Source organism: Physella acuta, unplaced genomic scaffold (assembly GCF_028476545.2).
Source record: "Physella acuta isolate Inbredline_101_S28 unplaced genomic scaffold, ASM2847654v3 ptg000264l, whole genome shotgun sequence".
Lineage (NCBI taxonomy): Eukaryota > Metazoa > Mollusca > Gastropoda > Physidae > Physella > Physella acuta.
Window position 1 is genome coordinate 1,568,854 of NW_026731783.1, and position 12,449 is coordinate 1,581,302.

The 12,449-nt window shown below is 33.1% G+C and overlaps 1 pseudogene; it reads right to left on the reverse strand.

Annotated features, from left to right (window-relative positions):
• Positions 1–460: 460 nt before the first annotated feature.
• On the reverse strand, positions 461–9,704 carry LOC131939076 (small ribosomal subunit protein uS7m-like; annotated as a pseudogene).
• Between the last annotated feature and the right edge of the window lie 2,745 nt (positions 9,705–12,449).

Below are 12,449 nucleotides of genomic sequence, written 5' to 3' on the forward strand. Positions count from 1 at the left end.
TGCCAGACATAAGCTGGCCCGTCAGATAGATGTGGGAAATACCGACTGGACACATGTTTCAATAATTCGTAGCACTCCAATGTATACAATTTAAAGTCCCGGCGTAATTAGGTATGAGTATATTGTATATATGCCGTGTAACAGAATATCATAGCTAGTGCTATATTTTAGTATGTATCCTTTTTTATATATTGCAAATATGGTCACATCGTATCAATGTATCAAATATAGTTACATTGTCTGATATGGTCATTTACATTTTTAATGTCTCACTGTTTTATTTTAAAATTAAAAGCATAGTTTACCTTTCAAATCAGACTGACCAACTCTTGGTCAGCTGACCGTCCCACGTGACAGGTCAGTTCGTTGTACTGTTATTATATTATTTCTGCCTGATCAATGAGAGTTTAATACATTTTATAGTATGAACTTTTTTTTTTTTTTTTTTTTGCAACAAAAGACTATTAAGGTTTATTTACATAATGCATCTCAGATGGTTTTACTATTAAAAAAATTATAATCTTGTAATGTGTTACATAATTTATATACTCAGCAACTCTGATATCAGAATCTTTATCTTAAATGTGCATAGGCTCGATTACTCTCACAAATCTTATGAAGCTCTTGCTTCTTTCTCAAAGCCTTACCCTGATTACTGTAAGCATCCATGATTTCAAGAGTAAGTTTTTCTTCCATTGGGATTCTCCTTTCTTTGTCTCTACAGCTATCAATAATCCACTTCATAGCCCTAAACTGACTTTCGTTGTCCTTGGCACACACTGGTACCCTATATGCTACTCCACCTTTAACAACCCTAACAGTTATCAGCAGTGGTTTACAATTGTCAACAGCTTGTTTGAAGATGGTTACAGGATTGCACTCAAACTGACTCCTATCTATCTCCGAAGCCTTGTGCCATTTCTCAACAAATTATTTGTAGGTGCGTCATGTTTTCAAACAACCGACGCATCACTTCCCTGACTCTTTCATTATTTCCTCCTTTCATCATAACATTTGTGAATTTGGCGCATCACTTCCCTGACTCTTTCCTTATTTCCTCCTTTCATCATAACATTTGTGAATTTGGCGCATCACTTCCCTGACTCTTTCCTTTTCCTTATTTCCTCCTTTCATCATAACATTTGTGAATTTGGCGAATCACTTCCCTGACTCTTTCCTTATTTCCTCCTTTCATCATAACATTTGTGAATTTGGCGCATCACTTCCCTGACTCTTTCCTTATTTCCTCCTTTCATCATAATATTTGTGAATTTGACGCATCACTTCCCTGACTCTTTCCTTATTTCCTCCTTTCATCATAACATTTGTGAATTTGACGCATCACTTCCCTGACTCTTTCCTTATTTTCTCCTTTCATCATAACATTTGTAAATTTTAAAACAATAGGATCATAGAACAAAGACGAAATTGAAACATCTGTTGTCGGGGCTTTGAGTGGATTATGGAGTCTCTGATCTTTTTCTGATAGCTTTTTGTTTAGTTCTTCTTTATTAGTTATTGGGTCTAAAAAAAGCTGGACTGTAACGTGACATCCTTGATACCTGAAAAACACAGTAAGGGGAGCCAATATAAGTTTTTAATGAATTATTGCAGGGTCTTAAAATTTTTTATAAGAACACTCATTTTCGGCAATAAATTTCCTAAGGCAGGGGTCGGCAACCTGCGGCTCGCGAGCCGCATGCGGCTCTTTTGAGATCAAGTTGCGGCTCTCCAGCTCCTTGCACAAATACTAATAATCTTAATAAAAAAAAATATTTGAAATAAAAAAACGTTAGTGGCTCTTTAAAACCAGGGAAATTTTGAAAATTGTAACTTTGGCTCTTCCGCTTCAAAAGGTTGCCGACCCCTGTCCTAAGGACGTCGCCATTTAAAAAAAAAAATGAACGTTAAAAAATTATTCACCGTGGAATATTTAATGAAATTGCAACATTGATTGAAAGGTTGGATCCTATTTTTTTAAAAACAATTTACATTCAAGTCACGGTTTTTTAATTGTAAAACTGAATAGGTTTTTATATAAAATGTAGCATTCTTGCTTAATTTTTAAAATATTTTCTAAAATGTGTTTATTTTACATATGTATTTTATGAACAATACGCATATTTCTTAAGCATATTTTCAAAAGTTTTTATAATATATAGATCGGTTAGTTTGATTGATTGGTCTCCCTTTACCTTTACTATGTAATAAGAAATGGCTTTAGTAATATGTATTTTAAGTTTAAAAAAAAAAGACATTTAGTTCTAGATTTTATCTAATCTGTTTGAAACTCAAATCAATACAGAATAAAACTTTTAATTTCCAGATAAAACAGTATGTGATATGTATAACGTTAAAAGTTTTAATTTTGTGTTTTACTGTGAAACACACTGCAACGCTTAAGAAGGAGTTTGTCGTATTCGGACACATGTCTTACGACACTACGAAAACGGGGTTCGATCAAGTCCTTTGAGAAGAAAATTAGCTCAGGTAAAGCTGCCACCTTTTTTTTGCTGAACTGAAAAACGGAACAAAGATCATGACAGAATATTAAAACACTTATTATCAAAATATTAGAAGAATACATACAGGCTAACTATGTTTCGTATTTCAGCAATATACTTTATAGTTAGTTAAGTAAGTCAAGACCAGATGGTAATGTGATGTAACATAATCTGTGACACAATCAGATGTTGAGTTAATACAAAACAAATTAACAGCAAGTTGACCGACCTGATGGTGACGATGTAACTAATGTGATGATTCCACATGATGCTTGCCTTTCAAACTATTTTTATGATTTCACATGATGTTTTGCTATCATTTTAATGTGATAATCCCACATGGTGTTTGGCTATCTAACTACTGTGATGATTCCACATGCTGTTTGGCTATCATTTAAATGTAAAAACTCCACAACCACCATCATCGGATACTTCGTTAAATATAAGTTCTGCTTTTAAAGTACCTTTTAATTTTGTTGCAAGAAAACAAAATGACAACAAGTGCTAGCGAGAACGGCAATACATTTAACCAAATGTTTTGCTGGTCTTTAAAATAAATGTATATAAAGCAACATCACCTTTTTTTTAACAATTTAACAATAGTTGTGTTTTAATTGAAACGTATACAACTAAAATAGCATGTAGGTTTAAACAAAAGAATCAACTCGATAGTCTGAAATTTGTTAGTAAATAATGTGTGATCATTGAAAAAAGATCTCTATGAGTGTCAATGTTCGGTTGCCTCTATTCTATTCTTATATTTAAACAATGGCAAATAATTTGTAAACGACTTCTATATGTACCTCGTATACAAAGCACATAGTAATTTTCAGCTTGAAATAAAAAGCTACATATATAATAAAACCAGATGACAACCCAAGTGTGTCAGCTATTCTAAAATAACAATTTAACGTACGAATTTTTCGGGCCCTTGTGCAGAATGTGTAATTGGGCCCTTTCGTCAATCTGTAAATTGTGTATTTTATACGTCCTAATTGTGTATTTATACACTATTATTATGAAGTACCCCGTAACGTAAAATACCTTTGATTTTATAATACTTTTATGACAAAACAAACTAACAAATTATCTGTAAGCCTGTAACATTTTAGTAACCAAACAAGTAGCGTCACAAGGTGGGGGGGGGGGGGGGTGCAGGTCGACACAGTTTAGGCGTGACACCATTAGAATAAATGTAAAATTTACTGTCAAAACTGTTTTATCTAGTTAACATAATAAAATATTAGGGGGGGGGGGGGGTGATCATCCACCGGAAATGCAAAATTGTTGGATGGGTGGGTTGACCCTCACTAAACGCACAGGGTTATACCGAACGTTGTACCGCCACTAACGAAACACACATTTTTAAAAGTTGCTCATGTTATATTTAGATTCTTTTTTTCATTTCTTTAAGTTTGCAAATTAATTAATATATTTCTTGAAGTCCATTTTAGCTGCTTCTGTGTGTTCGATACTTTGGGATGGCCAAGTCGCTGACCCATATCTACAACTTGTTTCATAACATCATCATAATGGAGAGACTCAGGGTGCCCAACCGTATACTACTGCCGAGGCGCTGGAGTACACCCTTCATTTTATTTAGTCATCGATTATAGTAGCCCTCTATATCCCTAGGGTATGGCGCTCATTAGAACAAGTATATGCAGCGTAGTGTTCACGGGGGGACCGGGTCGCCGGCTGATGCGCATGTGCAGTTTGAATTAAGCAGTAACCATTACCCCTTGTGCAGGACACCCAATCAACTGACCATAGGTGCTAAGAAAGCAAAACAAACCGCCTTACTGCCAGGGCGCTGCCCTCCAAAATAAAAAATAATTATGGCAGAAAACTGTACAGGAGTCAGAGTTTCTTTCTGGCTTTTCTTCAAAGGGGTAGGCACTGCTCTTCATGTGTGGGGGTGGGGTAGGCAATTTCACGGTCAGTTGAGGTATTTTCTGGAGTATTCTAAACGACTTTCTTATGTTTCATGGCGATAGGATGAGGTGTGTATCATTGTATAAAGGACAGGCAGACAGACAAGCGGCATATTGATTAAAGATAAATTAGATAAACAAACAAAATATCATTAAGGTTAAAACTAGTAGAAAATCATTGACACATTTTCGACTAAGCTTGTTTTGAAAACACTGTCCACGGCTGTTAGTGCTATAAAACAAATGGCTCAATTGTAATGATTGATGGATGGAATTTCGAGGAGGACAGACAGTTGAGCGGGGAGGGGTGCAGATTTGTCGGGGTGGGGTAGAGAATATTTATAGGCAGACCGCACCGTGTGACACCATTTAGGGGGTAACACCAAGGCAAAAAATAGCAAAATATATAGAGAAAAAGGATAATCCCACTTATTTCAAGTATTAAATAGTCTTTTAAGAGTTGCAAATCGAAAGTTTGAGGGGGGGGGGTGCAAATCAAAAGTTTGAGGGTGGGAATGCAAGTCGAAAATTGAAAGTTTGTCCCCCGGAAGGGTCTCTACGCCTCTGGGGTGACAAAATTAAGTGCCGCACCGGGTGACACCCGACCTCGCCTCGCCATTGCTCTAACCAATACAGTATGACCTACAGCTTATTTAAAGATGATAATCTGTTTGTGATTTCGGCTCAGTTAGGCATACTAATATGGATGACTGACTTACACATGTTAAAATCTAGACTGTATAAGTTGATAGACAATTCTCTAAGGTTTTGGTTTTGAATGAAGTAGGAGAGTGCCACTATAATGGCTCTGTAAAACAAATGTCACCATTTTCATGAATTAGATATCTAGCCCAGGTTAAGAACCACTGCTCTCGTGGAAACGTGAGTGTGATGTATTGATTGTAGAACATCTAATACGTGATACTTTCAAACATCTAATAGAAACATGCGTGATATTTTGACTTTAGAACAAATAATAGAAACATGCGTTAAATTTTGACTTTAAAACTTCTAATTGAAATATGCGTGATATTTTTACTTTAACATATCTAATAGAACAATGTGTGATATTTTTTACTGTGATGGGAATTGATTAGTAGTTAAGCAATAATTATTATGTGGTTGGTAAATGTGCCTGTGCAAGATGTTTTACTTTGATTACTGTTATACTTTTACGAGTGAATATTCTGTCTAGCCTAGCTGCGCAATTGTATGTTCTTTTGTAGTGTGTTGTTTTAGTGAAACAAAATATTTAGTAAATAAAATATCATTTTATCCGCAAAAGTAGCAAATCGCAATAACCCTGATTGATCCGAAGATTTACCCTAAACACAAAATGAATTTAAAAAATTAATACTGCTAAATATTGTATAATACGGAGCATCATTATAATTATTTAAAAGTCCTGCAAAATACATATTGATGTGTTTTCTAAAGACGCAGTGTTTCAAACATATGATATATAGAAACAGTAGCGTATTTAGTTATTTTTGCCTATCAGTGTTGTACTTTATTTTTGTTTTTGACACCTTGTAAGTTACTTCCCTTAACCTAGTTCATATAACAAAATTGGAAGCGATAAAACCAGTTGTTTTGATGGATATACATTTTACATGATTAACAATGAAATGATTCAACGATGTAATCACGGCGTTTACATAGTAGCTGTGTTTTATGTGATTTTGTGGCTGCAAAACATTTATTTGATTCAAACTATAGACGACGATTTAAGGTGTCTCATTTTTGCGTTCAAATTTATTTCAGTAAGAGTTATCAGTCCATATCACTCAACCCAATTCCACACAATACATTATTACTCTTTATATATAGAATCGGGCGAAATAATTGTGTAGAACACGCATTCGCTAAATAAAGCGATCGTATTCGGTCTTTTTAAAAAATATTCACATATAATAGACCCTTTATGTACTTTTAGATTGCAACTTTGAATACATTCAAAATTAAAATAAAACTTCAAAATGGATCAACATAAATTTACGAAAACTCAATTTGTTTATAAATATGATAGTATAATATGTGTTTCATTCTGATGCTTCTAAAAACCACACTATATTTATGGCCATAATTATTATTTAATCTTTGATGTTTCCCTTAGATTTTCGGAAAAAATCTAAATTGTAAGTAACTGATTAAATATATTTCATCAACTTTTGATACAACGTAGTTGTATATGCTTACATCTGTTGTTATAACAAAACGTATCGTTGTTGCATGAAACGGATGCTTTTAGATACTAATGTCTGATAATAAAATAGGTGTGTTCAATTGTTAGTAGGATTATAACCTCGACTAATTTTATTGCTATAAATTAGGGTTAGGCGTATAATAGGACTATTGTTGGGGTTAGGGTTAGGGACAGAGTTAGCATTGACATTAGCCAGCAATGTATGTATTTAGTTAACTACCAGTAACCTAACACGCCTTTTTTAAAAACGTTTTATTATCTGACACTGGTATAAATATCCCCCCATAAAACTATGTTCGCATCAACTACAACATATGTATTCGGCTTTCTATAACTCGGACGACACGCTTTGTGTAGGCTTTTATTTAACTTCAGTCTGTCAGAATATATTAGTCTTATAAAAACATTTAGTATTTGCCATTAATAGATGTAGACTGGCTGATCTTCACATTTCAGCAACAGTAACGTATAATTATATAAGTAGATGTAATGTAATGTAAGATAGTTTTGTATAGAATTATATGTTTACTTAATTTTTAAAAAATAACAAAATAGCAAGCTGGCCGACTTGATGGTGAAGATGTAACAAATGTAACATCAACATTTACTAAATGAAACTCTAATGTACTCTTTCACACGATCCTGCCAACGTCAATGTGAGACTCTCGCTTTCCTAGATATGATTATGACATAATCATAGCTAAACATTGTATAGGACATTATAGGTTAATATTTTCTCTAAAAAAAATTGTTTACAATGTAATAGTAGGAAGTAAACGTCATTGATAGTCATGTTTTGCATTTTTACAGAAACATGTATGCACACAGATCACTGTTTTAAAGTATAATATTATATACTTTTTAAATTTGAAATAAGCAAGCTGCTTCATGATTTTCACAGTTTTAAAGAAAAAAAAAAAGTTTTTTCTTATATTTACCCCGTATTTTTCCTAAAACGCTTTAATTCTTTATTATGACGAATTAGGTATCGATTATTATGCACGTTCCTTAATGTTATCTCCCTTGTATAGTTTAAGTTAAAGAAATTGCAAATGAGAAGCAAGTTTAGATTTGTTTTAAAAAGTGATATTAAAAAAAAAAAAGCCCCAAAATGACTCAACAATAGACTGCCAACAAGCAGAGCAGATAAATAACAAACAGAAAATAATTTTCTTTCCAGCCAAACAGGAGAATCAGGAATAGACGTTACTGCATGTTTTTATTTTTAAAAAATTTCTTTTTAAACAATTTGACTAATTAAGAATAAACTACGGGTGATTAAAGAACCGTAAAAACGGATTAAATTGATCAGCTGCCTGTGATTGTAAGGTATGTTTCACCAGATGCTGAGCTACGCGCTACACGTTTTTTGTTTTTTTTTTAACTTCCCTAGACATGGGTAGCTACACGGGGGAATGAATGGCTAAGGTTGTGTACAACTTCCTTTATAATGTGGAGAAAATATGTTTTAGTAAGTGTTGGATGATATTGCTGCCAGTGCCACTATTCTCTACATGACGGATCATGGTTTTAAGACAATTTACTTTGTTTTTAGAATCTGACAGTCATAAACTCAAAGATCAAACTTGTCGATTAAAAACGCGAATTGACTAACAACTGTGGTTTAAACTGTATAATGAACCATTTCAGTGCATCGATTTACTTCAGTCAAATAAATGAAGAGACGCAACTTAAGTATGTGTTTTCATTTACGTTTTATTTAATTGAAAGTCAAAGTTTGAAGTTAAAAAACTAATAAAATAAACAGATTTTTTAAAAAATGTTTTTGTTTTCATGTACGAGCGGTTAATTTTCTACTTTCGATAAATTACAAAATGTAAGAAAAAACAAAACAATATATATGAAGTTGTGTATTCCACAAATATTGCACTCAATATTTTACTAAACGTTGGAGCTATCTTTCATGTATCATAATTCAGAAAGTCAATATTTTTAACCAATGTCTTATCTATAGATTTAAGTAAAGATGGAAATACGGTGCATGTTTTGTTGTCTGTTTGTCTGTCAGTGTGTCTGCTGTAGATTAAATGCTGTCACTTTAAATTCATTTCAATTTAATGAATGTCTTCAAACTTCACTGGTATTTGATAACTGACAGTGTTATGTAATACAGTTGAAAATAAAACACAACTGCAATGAATCCGTTCGGAAAAAAAATGTATTTTCCATCACACTTCAATGTGTCACCCCCACACACACATACACAATCAAATAAATTGCATTTGATAGACTGCACCAAAACCTATCCCCTCACACCAACATGTTACTCTCTGTGTCTAATATAGACAACAGGTTATGTGTCGATTAAAGACAACATGTTATGTGTCGAGTGTAGATAACATATATGTCGATTGAAGACAACATGTTATGTGTCGATTAAAGACAACATGTTATGTGTCGAGTGTAGATAACATATATGTCGATTGAAGACAACATGTTATGTGTTGATTAAAGACAACATGTTATGTGTCGAGTGTAGACAACATATTATACGTCGATTGAAGACAACATGTTATGCATTTTAATCCCAACAAGTCACACTGGTGAACATAATTGCATTGACCATTACGACTGTCCCTTATGTTAATTGTTCCTTTGTCAAAACAATTGTAATGTATTTCACGGGCATTTAATCAAATGATAAGTGACCAAATTATATATTTCCTTGACAAGTATCAAAACTTACAATCATAACTGACTATTATTTCTTTACATATAATAAAGCAACCTAGCTTTATTTATACTTATATACTTGCAGTTGTTTATGGTTAATGAAAAAAAAATCGATCTAAAACAAAACAAAGAGTTTAAAAAAGAAGAAAAAAAATGAAACACTGCCTCAATAATTATTTAAGAATACCATAAGTAGTTGTTTGTACCAGGCGTTCCATCAAGCCAATATCTTTTCCAAACAACTCAAGGCAAGTCTGCATGCCGGAAATCTGTTTGCGATCCTTTAGGCTGTACCCATGTCATGTGACATTTCTGTTCTATTTCATCAATAGATTCTCTCACTAACCCAAGCCTCACAGCTTTCATGACTAACAGCTCAACCAGATTTGTGTTAATTTTGACAGTCCGGGCAATACTATCAAATGTCCGTTGTTTATCTGTTGCTGGCCTTTGGAATATCATCTCCATCAAACATAACAGCTTGATCTAGTTTCCTAGTTACAAGTTCATTGACTTTCAGATCCGGCTGAGTAGACCATTTATCCTTCAGTCCTATGGATGTGTCAATATCTCCGCTGTTAAAGGCATACAGAAGATCAACCAGCCATTCTTTATCTGTGCCCTTCAAGTATGCCAAGATATCATGGGCAAGGAGCCCACCAAAACTGTATACACCCTCGCCTATTACAGAAGCTAAACCAATATTAAAAGCCCTCTCTACCTGCTCGGGTTTTGGCATGTCTATCAGATCTGTACAGCCTAAGAATCTAAGGGCCGCTTGATAGTACTGATTATGGTTGCTCATTAGTTTATGAAGTTGCTCGTTAGTTCATAAGAGCGTCCATGTACTGTAGTCACAAGTGAACTTAGGTAAACAATAACATTTGTGTTGACCACACTGGTCAACTGACTTACATACACACACACGGCAGGTATGTAATACATACGTGTCTGGTTCTAGAGATAGAGACAAGCATGCACAATTTTACAACAAATTACACAAAGAACAAGAAATGATAGAAGCTATTCATAAACAATAAGAAAAATGTATGGAATTAGTTAGGGATGATCTTCTGTGAGATAGAAAAAAATGTACAGTCAAGTGCTGCAAACGGCGAGTATCGATATATTTAAAATGTTTTCAGTTCTTAGAAAAACGTATACGAACAAGTTAAAGTTTTATATATATTTAAATACATATTTTTTTAAATACAATATTAAACTTACTATTAAGTGTATTTATTTTTTTCTAAAAAAAAATAAATATTTTTTTAATTTATCGTTTTAACTATTATATGTGTTGTATTTTAATTTTTAAATGTAATAAAGAACACACATTAGCAATATTAAATTGTTTCTCTCCCTTATACTGTCTCTAAACAAAAAAATGCAAATTCATATGTGAGTATGTAATGTAATAGCATACAAATTATGTTGACATCTATCACGATTGAAACATTGAATTGATATAATACGTATTCAATTATTAGATATTATGTTAAGAATGTATGTGGTGACGTAAACTTAGACATATTTTGACATAATTATGTAAAACTATGGAGTGAGGTGGAATAATGTAGAGTAGACTTTTTTTAAGCAGTCTCACTGGGTAGGACGAAGTACCATTCACATAGCCGACAAATCAAAAGAGAGATGCGCAGTCACGGTCAGTTGGTAAGAGATAGCGTCAGTTGGCAGTCAAGCGTGTATAACGATTTGAGTTTAATATAACACTGTAATAATTTGGCTCAACAATTAGCATCCATACTAGCTGAATAGATGTAAAAAAAATACGAAACTATTGGCAAGTATTTTTTGATCGTGTTGTGAAAGTCATAATAGCTAAGTAAAATAGTGTTGTATCTTTCAGATTAGATTGACTGTCTTTTAACCTGGGTTAGATATCTCATTCATGAAAATGGCGACATTTGTTTTACAGTGCAATTATAGTGGCAATCTCCTACTTCATTTAAACCTGCATCTCAGAGAATTATCTATAAACTTTTACAATCTAGAGTTTAGATCTTTGATTTTTGTTAACTAAGCCTCCTTTGCCCATACTCCGTCATCCATGTTACGATACTTAAAATCTTTTAGTGATGTATTGCATTACTAAATATCTCAAATATAGAAATATTGTATTACATGGCCATTTGGATATATCAAATATGGCTACATTGTATTATGTAGCCATTTAAATGTATCAAATATGGTTATATTGTAATGTATGGGCATTTGAATATTTCAAAGATGGTTATATTGTATTGTATGGAGATTTGAATATTTCAAAGATGGTTATATTGTATTGTATGGACATTTGAATATTTCAATTATGGTTATATTGTATCTAAAAAGGTTCAGGTGTCTGGGGCGAGCTAATAATTTTGCTTCCCCCATTTCTATAGTTATATATAATGCCGAGATCTTCCCCCACACATTGTATAGTTATTTATATTGGCAAAAAGATCGTCCTTTCCCCACCCAATTAGGAAATGTCGGGGCGCTTTTTACCAGTCGCTGTCATTTAATGTTTTTTTTTTCTATGTTGGTGTCAACCAATTGATGCTAAAAACAGTGTTCAACCAACTCTAGAATGAGAGAAGTATCAACACATTGGGGAAAGTGTTCAACCAACAATGTAAGTTACATCCCTTAACCTAATTAACAAAATATAATGGGAAGTGATAAAAACACTTTTTTAAATACATATACATTTTACATTGTGATTCAACGATGTAATCACTGTATCTACATCTTAGCTGTGTTTTAGGTGATTTTGCAGCTGCAAAAGATTTACATGATTCACACTATAGACGACGATTTAAAGTGTATCATTTTACTCTACATGACACCCCTGTTACTTTTTAAAATTTTTATTTCCAAATTTATTTCAGCTAGAGTTATTAGTCCATACCACTTAACAAAGATCCAAGTTTACCACTGTAGATATGATTGGTGTCTTTTGTTAAACAACCGACGGCCAAGTTTACCATTGTATATATGTTTGGTTGTATTGATCTCAGCTGTGTTTAGGTAGATGGTGTATCTAAAATCATCAACACATTTTTTAACATACATTTAAAATTGGCTTATGGGCTTTCTAAACCACAT